Here is a 16713-nt window from a genome sequence, read left to right on the forward strand (position 1 = left end):
GCTGAAGCTATACCGGAACACCTCAATGTGGCCCAGATGATAGTCCTTCCGAAACCGGGGAGGGATCATGCCGCTCCAGAATACTATCGCCCTATATCCTTGCTTAATTTTGATGTTAAACTTTTGGTGAAAATTTTAGCTAATCGTTTGGCTCGGATTCTACCACAAATTCTCCACGAGTCCCAAGTGGGCTTTGTTAAGAGTAGATCATTGGCTAAAAACTTGAGGAAAATTTTAACATCTTTGGACTATTCTACTAGAGTGGTGCAGCCTTCTTTACTTATCAGCTTTGATAATGAGAAGACATTCGATAGGGTTCGCTGGGACTATCTGCTTGCTACTTTGACTAAATATGGATTTGAAGGTCGTTTTGTTTCAGCTCCCATGCGCTGTAAGCCACTCTGGGTTAACAATTATAGATCTTCCCTGTTTGAGATTCATAGAGGCACTCAACAAAGCTGTCCTCTTTCACCTTTATTTGTCCTAGATCTTGATCCGCTCATTCGGGATGTTTAGTCCCGACCAGATATTAAGGAAGTTCAGATTGGGGGCCATACTTTTAAGCTGGCTGCCTTTGCAGATGACTTATTGGCTCATATTTTGGATGCTTATTACTCAATGTGGTCCTTCTGGAGACTGCTGTAAGTCGAAAGTTCATTATCACTTCTTAGTGGGCGGCTGGCAACAGGGAGGGCTTGGGCTCCCCAACTTTGGTCTTTATAACGAAGCTTGTTTATTATGCCACCTGAAGGATTGGCTGATGGGAGGGCTGTGTGGGGAAGCTTAATATGTAAATTGGGTGGGGATCGTAGAGTAACCACTCAATTATTGAGGAATCTGGCTTTTCCCCCCAAGTCAGGATAATCCCACCTTTCTTGATTGGGCTTGTCGGGGATCAGCTTGTGGAGATTTGTTGACCCCGGACGGTAGATTGAAACCTCCACAGAGCCTCCAACGAAACTAACCCCCTCCAGCCGGGCGTGTGAGCCAGCTCCCCCCCCCCTGGTCGGCGAAACCAAACTAATTGATTCAAGGGAACGGCGCGCAGACGTTCGGCGCATCAGCTAAGGCGCACGCCTTTGCGAAGCGGCAATGCAAACGTCTGAAACCCAGACCACAGGATAGGTACTCCTTAATTACCTTCAAAGGGAAAACCAGCCTGTATAATCTATAATTATAGCCTACTTGCACAGCTTGCTACCGCATGTACGGACTGCTTCTATAGCTTATACAGACTGAACGTATAGCCTGCATATATAACCTGTATAACATGTATGGACTGCATAACATGCATAGACTACAAGTATAGCTTGTACAGACTGCAGGTACAACCTATTATTGCATGCATAGCCTGTTATCGCATGGTTAGACAGTACAGCCTGCATGTATGGCCTGTTTTTCGCATGTATAGCCTGCTATCGCATGGTTAGCCATATGGACAATACAGCTTGCAAGTATAACCTGTTTTTGCACGTATAGCTTGCTATCGCATATACAACCTGTTATCGCATGCATAACCTGCTATCGCATGACTAACCTACATGTACAACCTGTTATCGCATATATAGCCTGCTATCGCATGGTTAGCCTGTATAGACAGTATAGCCTGCATATAATGCCTGTACAGCATCTACAGACTATATATATAGCTGCATACAGACTGCATGTATAGCCTCCTTACCGCATGTATAGCCTGCCACCGCATGTTTAGATTGCTACTGCATGCATAGCCTATAACGCCCATTACTGTTACCGCATGCATAGCCTACTACCGCATGTATAGCCTGTACTGCCAATTACTACCTGATACAACCCGCATCCCACTACACTTCACACAACATGGCAATTTTCAACAAACACCAACTACTACTAGGGATACTGTTCCTTATCTGCTCTATCTTCTACCCTCTTCATTCATCATCTGTCAATTTCGGTTAAATTTGTTGTAAATCTGATAAATTGTTGTAAATCTGCATGTCAACGCGGATCCTAATCTAATTGATGTGAACCGCCTAGAACTCGCTGGGTATGGCGGCATATAAGAATAAAATTATTATTATTATTATTAGATGCTGGGCCTATGAAGACAAATCCCATCAACCTATTCACAACCATCCCACCTGGCACAGACCAGCCAAACTATCCAAAGCAATAAACCCCCACCAACCACTAAAAATCTACCCAGAACAAGGCCCACTTCAAATTCCAGTGATAACCACCAACCGCAAACCCCGCAAACCAAATAGGAACCAGACCAAAAACGGAAACCTAAAAAAGATAATATATTCTGAAACTCCCACCCCAACCAACTATGGAAACATTACTGGATACTATCTAAATACCCGCTCCGTGAGAAACAAAGCACACATAATAAACGACTGGATATTACAAACAAAGCCAGATTTCCTATTTCTAACAGAAACATGGATGGTCTCAGACACAGACATCATCATGAAAGAAATTCTACCACAGGGATACAAAATACTCCCATTATCTAGAAGCTGGAAAAAAGGAGGCAGCCTAGCGATCATACTAAAAGAACCCTTTAACTACACCAAGACAGACTTCAAAACATCAGAAAACCTTGAAATACTAATTTGCAAAATCACTAACGCCAAATTAGAAGAATCACTGACTGCTACCCTATTCTACATCCCACCCAAAAAATGGTCAAATGCCAGAGATGAATTCTTTGAATTCCTAACGTAAACACTCTAAAAGGATCATACAATCTACTCCTGGGGGACATAAACATACACCTAGAACAAAAGGGAAAGCCAGAAGTAACTGAAATTGCCAACTTCCTATTGTCACTCGATTTTCCAATTCCAGACACAGAGATAACCCACGAAAAGGGACACAAACTAGACATAGTCACCTTCTCTCAAAAAGAAACCCTTGATCCGAAAATACAATACTACACAGGGACCACTATACTGGCAATTTCAACCTTCGTTGGCAAAAAAAGAGTTCACAACCGAAACACAAAAGTAAAAACACAAAAACAATAACCAGTCGTGGTACCATAAACCCAACAGAATTCTGGGCTCACTATGAGCTACGTCCCACCACCAACAAAATACAGGAATTCCCAACAAGATGGGAAAAGTTCAGAAAAGACCTCCTAGACCAAATAGCCCCATACCAAACATACAGAAAGAAAGATAGACCACCAAACGAATGGTTCGACTCAGAACTACTAACCAACAAACAGGAACTAAGAAAATTGGAAAGAATCTGGCAAAAAACAAACAAAGAAATAGACAAGACAAATTGGAAACAAAAAATGAAAATATACAAAAATCTGATCAAAGAAAAACGCACAATATACTACACACAAAAAATTGGTTCAACAAAAATAAACAGTAAAGAATTATTCAAACTGGCAAAAACGTTAACAGACACAACACAAATCCTGAAAAAGGATTATGAGAGCCCCCCCATCCGCTCAAATCCTAGCTAACTTTTTTAAAAACAAAATCACTGACCTAAGAACTACTCTACCCATACCCACAACCAATACACTTCAATACCTTGATCCACAGGATCTGGATCCCAGAGCAGACATGAATTGGGATCACTTTGAATTCCCAAACTGGCACCAGTTCCTAAGTTTATTCAACAAATATACCAAATCTAACTGCCTACTCGACGAATGTTCCCCTAAACTCATGACAGTTGCCCCCCCTGACTTCAAAATGGAACTATTCAATTGGTTAACAACTGCCCTTACAAACGGAACCTTAAAGAAGGATATGGGACACATACTGATTACTCCTATCCCCAAAAATCAAAAAGCCTCAACAGCACTTACATCCAATTACAGACCCATAGTAAGCATTCCCCTTTTCACAAAATTACAGGAAGGATTGGTCAACCTACAACTAACAGATTACCTAGACAAATTTAACACTCTTAGTGAACACCAATCAGGCTTCAGGAAAGGATACAGTACAGAAACCGTCATAGCTTCCATACTAAACCACCTCTATGATCTTTTCAGCAAAGGCAAAAGCGCACTGATTCTGCAACTAGACCTTAGCAGTGCGTTCAACCTAGTAGACCACAAAATCATGCTACTGTGCCTTGACGCAATAGGAATCTCGGGAAAGGTAATGAAATGGTTCCAAGAATTCCTAACAAACAAATCCTACCGAGTAACCAGCAACGGAAATTACTCCAACTCATGGAAAAACCCATCAGGGGTGCCTCAAGGCTCCCCTCTATCACCCACATTATTCAACATCTACCTCGCATCCTTAGGTCACCCACTAAAAAAATTAAACCTAAAGCACTACATATACACAGACGATATAACCATCCTAATCCCCATAACTGACATCACAAATGAAACTATAGATAAACTCTCACATACAATGATAGAAATCGAAAAATGGACCACTAGCTTCAAACTAAAACTGAACACAGAGAAAACAAAAATCTTTTTGGCAAGCCCCAACGACAAAATAACGAAAACATCGTTAAAAATAAACGACCATGAATACCCAATCTCCAAAACCATAAAAATACTGGGTATCACTCTAGATACTCACCTAACCATGGCTGACCACACAAACCTACTGGTGAAGAAATGCTTTTACACGATGTGGAAGCTAAGAACTATCAAAAAATACTTTGACACAACATCCTTTAGACTACTGATGCAATCGCTGATCCTATCTATCCTAGATTACTGCAACATCGCCTACCTGGGTATCCCCAAAAAAACAGTACAAAAATTAAGATTAGTGCAAAACACTGCAGTTCGCTTGATCTTCGGACTGAGGAAAAAAGTCCACATCAGCTCCTATTACAAAAAATTACACTGGCTACCAATGGAGGCACGAATACTGTTCAAATTTGCATGTATCTGTTACAAACAAATCTGGGGCCTAGCACCTTCCTACCTGCAAACACACTTCACTCTGCACAACCCCACTTACAACCAGAAACAAAAACATCTTTGCATACCCAAAGAACACAGGCTGCAAATACAAATCCTTCCTAGACAGAACCTTCATGTTCCAAGCAAACAGACAGCAATCCTGGCTGGGAAACCACATAAATAAAGCCATACAGACCTACAACACATTCCGAAAATCAATTAAAACCGCTCTATTTGACAAATTCCTTGCCTAATCAGATGACCTCTCTCAGGTATTCTTTCCCCTTATAACCCCAATGTATTATGTAACTTCTTTCTCTCATGTATTCCTTCCATATGCTTCCCTAATTATCATGTAACTTCCTTCTTCTTGCATTGTGTAATTCGCTGATTGTCCAACCTTCTTTCTATGTGAACCACCTAGAAGTCAGTTTGACTATGGCGGTATAGAAAAATAAAGTTATTATTATTATTCTTGCAGCCTTTGATGATTAGCTAGGTAGATGTTGGGGGGGTGAGACTTTTGCTTATTGTCAGGCTAAGCATTATATTCTCTCACTTCCTCAGAAGAGGCTTGAGCAACCTATTGGGAAGGGTCTTCAGGATTTTTACATGTGTGGAAGCTTTCCATACTTCGGTGGCTGCCTTGTACAGAGCCTTATTTCGTTTGGACAGCCCTAAAGATGTTTTGCGGTTGCGGAGGAAGTGAGGGCACAAATTGCATAAAGACCTTGATCATTGGTAGCCATAAGAGGGATCCCTAGGTTGATTACGGGAGCACTGTTCAAGGAGTGGTATGATCGAGTGATCTATAGGGCCTATTATACCCAAGTGCAGTTACATAAAATTGGGGGCATTGATTCTCCTTTGTCTGAAGTGTGGCAGGGAACCTAATAGATTTGCTCATTCTTTCTGGGATTGCTGGACTGTTCGCTTCTTTTGGATGTCTATAATGTACTATATACAACGCCTTTTCCACTGCGCCCTTGTGGGTACAATGGAGCAGTTAGTCCTTGATCTGCCTGGAACTTTTGGAAGCCTTCCTAGGGGAGATCCCCTCTGGTGTTGTAAGGTGTGTCTCCTTGCTCGCAAATGTATACTACAGTGTTGGACCACTTCCGAACCTCTGTCTTTCTAAGTATGGAGATCCTTGGTGCATACTCTAGTTTCTTGTGAGGCCCAAGAGGCAGTGGGTCACACTTGTAGACGTAGAAGCTTTCTGCTTGTTTTGGGGGGGCTTATTTAGATTCTTTACTGCCTTGAGATCGCAGCCTTATTTTGAATACTCTTTCTTAAGGAGTCTGGTGGACAGGACATTGTGTTGTTGCTTGGGATCGGATACTGTGTGATTTGTTTGTTTTTTTGAGGGGGGTAGTTTGCGGTTGCCAGGGGGTCACAAGAGTACGGGCCTCTGGAGTTATTGAGACCTTTTGGTTGCCCTTCTGGGGGGGGTAGGGAAGGGATGTATTTCCTATACTGAAAAATTGTTTATTGTTAGTTATTGGTTTGCTTGCACTGTGCTTGTTTTCTCTTTTGTCTTTAATCCACAATAATAAAGATTTGAACATAAATCTATCACGGGAAGTTTCTATCCTAAGGCAAATCGAAGAGCATTCCATATTGAGCGAACAGTAACTGAAAATATTGTTTTTCTTGTTGTGTGGTAAAAAAATTGTCTTGGGTATGGGTCAACTAGAAGATGCCGAGTGGAATGTATTGTTCTCAGTGGAACTTAAGGAATTAGAAGCTGATCAAGAAATGCCAAAGTACGGAAGAATAAAAGGGGAAAAAATGAAAATTTTACAAGAAAAAGAATGAACTTTGAAAATAAGTAAAATTAATGAAGAAAACCAATATTGGGAAAGCTTGGGCAATACGGGCAGTCTCAAGATTTGCTCAAAGTTTTTTAAAGTGACAATACAGTACACTTTTGCACTATCTCAGGAACACAGCAGAGGAATGCACAGGCGTGAGAAAGCTGCAGTGCGGCCTGTGCTGCCAACGATGCGGTTTGTTATAAGGTACTGTATTTTGGTCTCGCAGTCGGGATTCGGATGGGTAGGAGAGATGAAAGGGTCAGCAGGGACTCGGGGGGTGCACGGCAGCAGCAGGGGGAGATGGGAGGGATTAAAAAATGCTCCACGGGAGGATGGGAGGGATAGAAGCTGCAAGGTTTCTGCTGCACAAGGGGAAGGAGGGATATAGGCTGCAAGGGTTCTGCTGCATAGGGGGATGGAAGGGAGGGGGAGGGATAGAAAGATACTATACAAAGGGATGATTTAGAGGGGAATAAAGATGCTGCACATGTGGGGGAGAGAAAGGAAATAGGAAGAATTGGGGAGGAGGAGAGGAAGAGAGAGATAATCATTGTAAATGAAAAAAAATAAGACCTCCCCGAAAATAAGACCTAGTGGCTTTTTTTGGGCCAAATTAATATAAGACTATCTTATTTTCGAGGAAATAAGGTACTAGGCTAAAATAGCGCAATTTCATAAAATATAGTATACTTGTATATTGACTTTAGATTTTTAAAAATTATTTAATCTTGGAATTGGAATACAAATCATTTAAACCGAAATTATACTAAGGGACTTTAGATTGCAATCTGAAATCAGAATTTTCAGGCCAATGTTCAAGTCTTATAATGGAAAGTGTGGCAGCATCCCAATTTAACAAGACTGAGAATTGTTAAAGCGAGCAGTTAAGAGAAGCTTTCAAAATCCTTCATAATGAAGTCTCTTCAAAGAACATTTTTTTTTTTTTTAAATATATACTTCCAAAGCTGGAAGTTGACATTTCCTAGAATAAGTGATGGTTCAAGGAGATAGTAAGACCAATAAATAGTTAACTTCCCCCCACTGGCTGAGCATGTTAATTCTACAATACTTTCAGAAACCTTCCACTCCTACTCATAAAAACTATACTATACCTATACTCTTCTCTAAACTATACTCTTCTTGGAAGAAAAATTAGTAACTAATGGGCCATAAACTGAATTTTTCAGTTGTTAAGTCAATGGGCATTAGCCCAATAAAGAATGGCTACATTTTCTTCACTTACTCAAAACTAGAAGGAAAATACTTTAAAAGTCTTCCTTACTACTTTTCCTAGAAAACAGGAAATATGCACCAGGGGCTTTCAAGTAATCAACTTTCTTTTTATTGATGGACCTGAATATAGGCTATGTTTCAGCATAACTTCCTGCATTAGGGATCAATCAGTTGTGTTCTTTATATGTAGTTTGCAAATTAAAAGCACCCAATCAGGGTTTAAACCAATATTGTTAAATTTCAAATCTTCACATTGACCAGAAAGCGCAGTGCATCGGTCACTACCACCCCAAGCTGCACCAAAATGAAACCTCACATACATAAAGCAAGATCTTTCTTAGAATCCTTGTAGTACGCATGTGCAAGATTTTATTTTCGTGCGGCTTGGGGCATTGGTGACTGACTGATGTGCTGCGCTTTCAATGTGAAGACTTGAAATTTAACAATATTGGTTTAATCCCTGATTGGGTGCTTTTAATTTGCAAACTATGAATAAGGAACTCAACATTATTGATCTGTGATGCAGGCAGTTATGCCAAAACACAGCTCATGTCAGGTCCATCAATAAAAAGAAGGCTGAATGCTCCTGGTACTTTTTTCCTCTTTTCTGTGTTGTTTGTACTTTGATTCCCTCTCTGCATGGACCCTTACTTCCTTTCCTAATCATTATCATCCTCCCTACTTCCCAAATGCTGTTTATACTGCAACCTTATAAAGTGTATTTGCACTTTGATTTATATAGACCATTAAGGAATACAAGAAGTTCCCATTTATTTGCCTTTCCAAAGCCAAACGGTATTCGTTATAAGACATTCTTTGATAGGACCTTAACGTTTAAAGCAGGTAAACTGTAATTTTGGCTTGGTGAATGTATTCATCAAGCCACGTCTTACTGTTCTTTTCAAAAATTAGTCAAGTCTTCTCAGTTTGACAAATTTATTACTTAACTTGGTATTCTTAAGATTGTAACCATATTTTTAACTTTTTTATTGTATGATTTTATTTTTATGGTATGAATATATTTCGCCGACTGTCCAGTTTCTCTTAATGTAAACTGCCTAGAACTTCTGGCAATGGTGGTATAAAAGAATACAATTATTATTATTATATCTATATTAAACTCATAAGTCTGCTGGATGAAATCAACTATGTACCTCCTCCAATATCCTGAGGATCACTGCAAATTTCTTTACTAACAGTCAATGTATTATTAAGAACTCATAGACAATGTAAAATTCCAAACTGTGAAAACTTAGAAAAAGAATTATGAAGAAATCATAAAGGTCTTAATTAAGAGCAGATCAAAGATTTGCATAAATTTTTTTAAAAAACCTATCCCTCAGTCTGATATTTCTTCTATTTAATGTTTACATAGTGCCACAAATGTACACTGCAGTGTACAACAATTGACAGATTACAATGTCTGTGGATCCAAACCGCTTGCAAATTTACATCTGAGGCATATTAAGTGATTTATTCAAGGTCACACAGGAGGGACAGTGAACTAAGATCACATTTTAAGCTACAACATATGTTCTAAGTTACTGGTCCAGTATCTTCACCATATCAAGCTTTGAAGCTTGAAAAAAAAGACCCAGTACATTACAGTATAGCTTACTAAGATACAAATTTAAAAAAATAACTGGCTAGCATTTTGCACCACCAGGCATAACTGAAAAAGCCTAGAATGCAGACTGTCTCTAACCTGCTTATACAGTAAGTGTGCAATTTTCAAGTTATGTAAACAAGCAATGTGTCACCTTCAAACTGTGTGACACTGCTGCTGCTGCTGCAGTATTGAAGAGATGAAGGCAATAGTTCTATTTCTGATACTCACAAACTGCTGAGTTCTGTTCATCTCCTCCTCCTTCTCTTCTTGGAAACCGGCAATTAAGAAAATATTTTGCTCTTCTGCAAGCATGTCGCGCTGTCTATAGGGCAGATCTCGGTAGAAGGATGACATCATCCCTTCAACCATGCACCTGATTCTCAGGAAGCTGCCCCTCCTCCAACAGTCAGGTCATTGTTTTCTTAAAGGAACAGCACAGCTGGTTCGGTAATATACTTTTCATGCTCTGAAGAATGCTTCCTGTTCTACAGAAATGAGGACAGATTTCTGTGAGGTTATTTTTTACTCAGTGCTCTTCATGTCCATAATTTTAAATCTACAGCTCAGTCAGCAAGCTCCTCGTTCGGTTGAAATGCAGGTAAAAAAAAAAAAAGCAAAATATTACTGCAACCAGAAGAGATTACACTGAAAGCAAAATTACATATATTCAACATTTCTGGTGCCCTGGTATTACCTAAAAAAGTGCACCTTTGTTATTATCTCACTATTTAAAGTCCTTAAATAAACAACAGATGTTTCTTTATGGAATAAATTATGATCTTCATATATCCAACAAAACAAAATAAGGGTGACTAAAGAAATCCTTATCGCAGATGATTAATATTAAACATGGAAAAAGATGTAAAAAACCAAAATAATTAGGATTACCAAATGTCCGAGAAAACTTCTTTTAAGAGGATTGTCCGGGTAGCCATACTTTAGGTTATTTTTTTTTAAATGGGAATCTGTCTAGGTTTAGCCGGCTCTCCCAACTCCCCCACCTACCTCCTCCCCGGTCCCGGCTGCTGTAATTTGATCTTTGGACAGCCGGCAGCATCAACAAAGTGAGCCTGCTGCCACTGCCTTGTTCCGGAAGCCACCTCTCTACAGCGACTTCCTAGTCCCAAGTAGGCAGGATCTGTAGAGGCAGCTTCCGGGGCAGGCTGGCAGCAGCAGGCTTACCACATTCCTGCTGCCAGCTGCCCGAAGATTAAATTACATCAGCCAGGCCTGGGGAGGAAGTACTTGGGGAAGTCAGGAGGGGAAGCAACATTGAAGGTTGGTGGGGGAGGGGGGATGGAAAAATAGCATTAAGGGAGGGAGTTGAAACAGCATGGAGGGAACGAAAATAAGTGGAAAATCACTGGACTAAGTGCATAGTCCTCGACAGAGACTGCCCCAGCTTTGTTGGTTGGACCGAGACCTTTTCAGCAGCCCCTCATACTATATTTGGCTATGTATGGGAGAATGTGTGTAGGGATATGAACATATAGGAGTGCTATTGCATGAGCAATCTGGGAAATATGGTAAATATGCACGGGGAGTACTGTGTGTATGGAAAGATAGAAGGGTCTGAACATCTGTCAGTAGGAGTCTTGCCTGTTTAGACTGTAAGCTCTTTTGAGCAGGGACCATCTCCTTTGTGACTCTGTACAGCACTGCATACGTCTGGTAGCATATTAATAATAGTAGCAGTAGATGGCAAGAATGCAAGTGTATGTGAGACCAAGTGTATCTGATGAAATGGTGAGTTATGCACGAATTTCTGAGAAGGTGCATACAGGACAGCACTGCTGTTGTATGTGGATATGAGTCTGATACAGGCCTGTACTCCCATGCTTTACTCCATGTTTTATCCCTCTCTCTTCTCTATTCCAAACTTCCATGGACCCCCCTCCTGCTAATCTCGATCTCCTTGTAACTTTTATAGTTCTATCTCCTTGTAGCTTCCTTCTCTTTATAGCCCTCCACCCAGTCTCCTTCCTTCCCTATAAATCCATCCACCTTCATCTTAATCCCCTCTCTCCTCTACCCTTTTATGTTCCCTCTCTTACTCACCTCCTTGTTTATTCCCTTCCATTATTGAATACTTTTAATCAGGTCTTGTTGCCTATTCAGTCTGCATCAGGCTGTGCCCATAGGAACTGCATTTTCTTCTACTTAATATATTGCTATCTTGGCCACAGCAGACAACCTCCTCTTCTTGTGCCGCTGGTGCTTGGGTCTCCATGGCCTGGCAGTCCATGTCAGACACACCTATAGGAAGCCCCCTCTTCCAGTACCAGCAGGGATTGGGTCCTGCAGCATATATGACATCCTTGCTGTAGCTCATTTCTCTTTCTCTTCCTGTGCTAATACCAGAGCCATTCCTGGAACAGCTTTAAGTTCGACTAGAACCACCACTGGCACCTGGACCTTACAATGAACAATAATGACCTAGATCAACACAACTAATCTCTGCACTTCCTTATTTTTCTATTATTTTTTCCTTACTGATTCTAACCCTCACCAACCTGTGATTCCACTGCTCTCAGTTTCCATCTTCACTGCCACCCTCACTTCTGTGCTGTTGACTGTAGCCCAGTGGCGTACCAAGCATATGTGACACCCGGGGCCCATCATTTTTTTACACCTCCCATCTGTATGAAAAACATGATTTTTAGTAACAATCCACACGTCACACATGAATACCTAGGAAAAGGCAGCATCTTACACACTGCAGTGAGCAGTACATCAATAAACCCATTGTAAAACTAAACAAGCCAGGCTAGTACAGATCAATCCTACACAGTCAATCCTAACAGAAAACCATATCTTTTTGAACACACAGAACACAGAAAACACCTTCGCCTAGTATGTAATCACAAACTAAACCCTCCCCCTTTTACAAAACTGTAGTGTGATTTTTAGCCACGGTGGTAACAGCTCAGATGCCAACACTAAAAAACGCTCTACAGTTTTGTAAATGGGGAGATAGAATAAAAATACGTAGTCAAAGGTTAAACTGAAGCACCAAGAAGCTGACTCTGCATACAATGCAACATCACAGAAACAGTGATGCATCTCACCTAGAGCAAAAAATAAATAATTAAATAGAATTTTTTTCTACCTTGTTTTCTCTGGTTTCTGCTTTCCTCATCTTTTTGTCACTCTCTTCCTTTCATCCACTGTCTACCCTCTCTCTGCTCCTTCTATATGGCATCTTCTCTCTTTCTATTCCCGTTCTAGAAACTTTATGCATCTCCCTTCCATTTCTCCCCTCACCCCCATTAGTCTGGCATCCATCATCTTCCCTTCCCTCCTCCAATGGTCTGGCATCTCTTCTCTTCCTTCCCCCCACTTCCATCAGCATCTGCCCCCTTTATCTCCCTCCACCATGCTTCCATACTACCCTGACCCCCTTTCTCACCCTTCACCATGTTTACATGCCACTCTGACCCCCTTTCTCACCCTTCACCATGATTCCATACCACCCTGACTCCCCTTTCTCACCCTCCACACCCTTCCGTAACACCCTGACCCCCTTTCTCACCCTTCAGCTTACACCTGTTATGGTAAGTAACTATGCTTTATCCCAGGACAAGCAGGCAGCATATTCTCATATATGGGTGACCTCCAAGCTAACAGAAATAGGATGGTGGGAGTGTTGGCCTTTAAGAAAATTAATTTTGTAATACAGATTGGCTGAAGTGCCCATCCCGCCTGGAAAAAGACTCCAGACAGTAGTGAGAAGTGAATGTATGAACTGAGGACCAGGTGGAAGCTTTACAAATTTCCTCAATGGATGTAGATCTAAGGAAAGTAACAGAAGCTGCCATAGCTCTAATTTTGTGGTCTGTGACACGACTCCCCAGTGCCAGTCCAGTCTGAGCATAAGAGAACAAGACGCAGGCAGCCAGCCAGTTGGAAATTGTTCTCTTGGATACAGGATGCCCCAACTTGTTTGGGTCAAAGGAGATAAACAGTTGGGGAGATGTTCGAGGCGACTTTTTCCAGTCAATGTAGTAGGCCAAAGCCCGTTTACAGTCCAAAGCATGCAAAGCAGTTTCTCCAGCACAAGAATGAGGCTTAGGAAAAAACACAGGTAGAATAATAGACTGATTGAGATGAAATTCAGTAACAACTTTTGGAAGAAACTTTGGATGTGTAAGTAGAACCACCTTGTCATGATGAAAAACTGTGAAGGGTGGATCTGCTACTAATGCTTGTAACTCACTGACCCTCCTGGCAGAGGTGAGTGCAAGAAGGAATACCACTTTCCAGGTAAGAAACTTGAAATGAAATGTGGCCATTAGTTCAAATGGTGGCTTCATCAAACTGGAATAGACTACATTAAGGTCCCAGACCGACAGGTGGAGGCTTGAGAGGTGGTTTCACATTGAAAAATCCTTTCATAAACCTGGAGACCAAAGGATGAGCAGTCAGAGACTTTCCCTCGACTGGCATATGAAAAGCTGTAATAGCACTGAGATGGACTCTGATAGATGTAGACTTGAGACCAGAGTCAGACAGATGAAGAAGACAATCCTACATCAATTCCACTGCCAAGGAAGTTGGATCATGATAATGCAGACGACACCAGGAAGAAAACCTAGTCCACTTTTGTTGGTAACATTGCTGAGTGGCTGGTTTCCTGGATGCAGCTAGAATTTGACAAACAGGTTGAGAAAGATGTAATTGAGATGGATTCAGCCCGAGAGAAACCAAGCTGTCAGGTGTAGTGATTGCAGGTTGGGCCCATGTGCCTCAGGCTGCGCCCCCAGGTGGGACCTAAGGCTCCAGAGCCTATTCTGATTGGCCCACGCGCCTTAGGCCCCACCAGTAGGCGGAGCTTTGGGACGGATGGGCCAATCCGGCCTCATTCCGTCGTTGGCTGCCTGCCGGACAGGCGGGTTTGGCTCCCGTCTGTCCGGCCAACTACCAAAGGGACGGGGAAGGGGGGTGGGGGTGTCGTGGGGGTCGGCCAGGGGGGTCGCGGGTCGGCTGGGGGGGGCGGTCGTTGGAGGGAGGGGGGTTTGCGTCGAGGGCCTGGGATCCCTCCTGCCCGTAATGTAGTGCGGGGTGGGGATAGGGGGTCGCCGTGGCCAGGAGGGTGAACGGAGAGTCGGGACAGCGCACGGAGAGTCGGGGCAGTGCACGGAAAGTCAGGGAGGGTGAACGGAGAGTCGGGACAGCGCACGGAGAGTCGGGGAGGGCGAAAGGACAGTTGGGCTGCATGCGCGGTATACCCGTGAGCGCGGTATACAAAAGTTTTTGTACATAAAATCGTGGTTTCTGCGCGCTATACCCGTGTGCGCGTTTTACACGGGTGCGCGTTATCTGCGTGAAAATACGGTAATCCTTAACAACTCTAAGAAATGTACAAACTACTCCCTAAATACTTCTAGTCTCCGGACAAACCATTTGTAATCCACCTTGAACCGCAACGTAATGGCGGAATAGAAATCCCTAATGTAATGTATTCTAGGAAACTTCAATTTCTACACAGATGATCCACTAACTCTTATGTCTCACTGTTCCTTGTCTCCATCTCCCTGCTGAACCCTAGCAAGACTTCCACTTTGTTTTTATGTTGATGGATTTCCACATCTCTTTATATCACTGAGGGGAGATATGATTGAAGTCTGCAATATCCCGAGTGGTGTAGAACAGGTATAAGTGGATTGATTTTTTTTTACTGCATCAAGATTTACAAAGACTAGGGGGGAAACTTGATGAAGTTACAGTGTAATACTTTTAAAGCCAATAGGAAGAAATATTTTTTTCACTCAGAGAATAGTTAAGCTCTGGAATATGTTGCCAGAGGAAGTGGTAAGAGCTGATAATGTAGCTGCTTTTAAAAAAGGTTTGTACAAGTTTCTGGAGGAAAAGTCCATAGTCTGCTGTTGAGATAGACATGGGGGAAGCCATTGCTTGCCCTGGATCAGTGGCATAGAATGCTGCTACTATTGGGGTTTTTGCCAGGTTCCTGTGACTTAGATTAGCCTCCGTGAAGATAGCATACTGGGCTAGATGGACCATTGGTCTGACCCAGTAAGGCTATTCTTATGTTCTTACCAGAACTTTCACCAAGAATCCAATCTTAAGCTATAGCTTAAAGATTCAAACCTGCTACTAAAATGACCCAAACCACCTAGTGAAGCCATTCAAACCAAAGTTCATATCTGCAAACTTTGGATGACTGAGAATTCAACTCGGTGTTTTCTGTATTACACCAGACCATTCAAATTCTGTAGCAACCAAAACTGCACAGTTAGAGAAGTTAGAGAATCAGGAGATTCAAGCAGAGGAAGAGAATTACTCTTCAATAGTGTGCCTCTTCTGCAAGGATGAGTTGCTGTCAGTGAATGCCTTGATAAAGGAAGTTACCAAAGACTACTGTCCTTTGTGAGGGAGGTAGAGCTCTGGAATACTCTATTTACAAATTAGAGACCCATCTTAAGCAAGCTTTTAATGTTTCTACCCTGAGTCTCCAAGCAGTGGTTTGCTGTGCTTATGTTTCAAGGGCTTGTCTTCTCTGTGTAAAGCAGGACAGAAATACAGTGGAACCTTGGTTTACGAGCATAATGCGTTCCAGATGCATGCTCGTAAACCAATTTACTCATATATCAAAGCGAGTTTCCCCATAGAAATGGAAACTCGCTTGATTCGTTCCCCCCCTCCCCGAGGCCACCGGTGCTGCTTCCTTACCCCCCACCCTCGAGGCAACTGGCGCTGCTCCACACCCCTCCCGAGAACCGGCATCACCCCCCCACCGAGAACCAGCATCGCCCCCCGAACTGGCATTGCCCCCCCCCAGCTCGTGTCGTGCCCCCCGTGATCCGGCATCCCACACCTACCCAAACACCATCCCTTACACCGATTTGGCACCGGCGCCAGCACAAATGCACAGGACATGCTGGTGCCCGAAGATCCTCCCTCTTGGCTGGGCTGGGCCTTGAGCATCTGCGCATGCTCAAGGCCTTCTGGTCTCGCTCTCTCCAAGATTCTCGGCTCCAAGAATATCGGACAGAGCGAGACCAGAAGGCCTTGAGCATGCACAGATGCTCATGGCCCAGCCCAGCCAAGAGGGAGGATCTTCGGGCACCAGCACCATCATGTCCTGTGCATTGGTGCTGGTGCTGGTGCCGGTACCAAAGCGGGGTAAGGGATGGTGTTTGGGGGCTTGG

The 16713-nt window shown here is 42.6% G+C and overlaps 1 protein-coding gene across 13 annotated transcripts in view; it reads right to left on the reverse strand.

The window, feature by feature from the left end:
- The window catches only part of USP54 (ubiquitin specific peptidase 54), a 312165-nt gene that overhangs the window by 248483 nt on the left and 46969 nt on the right, over positions 1 to 16713 (reverse strand). For 10 of the 13 annotated variants that reach the window (XM_033941395.1, XM_033941394.1, XM_033941402.1 and 7 more), the window contains exon 2: positions 9773 to 10029. The exons of 1 other annotated variant lie outside the window; for it this stretch is intronic. The gene's annotated coding sequence lies outside the window, so the exon portion shown is untranslated. Of the gene's footprint in view, positions 1 to 9772; positions 10030 to 12057; positions 12184 to 16713 lie in introns of those variants that run through there. 2 more of the 13 variants (XM_033941393.1, XM_033941396.1) reach the window with 2 other exon arrangements.

This window comes from Geotrypetes seraphini, chromosome 4, assembly GCF_902459505.1.
Source record: "Geotrypetes seraphini chromosome 4, aGeoSer1.1, whole genome shotgun sequence".
NCBI lineage: Eukaryota > Metazoa > Chordata > Amphibia > Gymnophiona > Dermophiidae > Geotrypetes > Geotrypetes seraphini.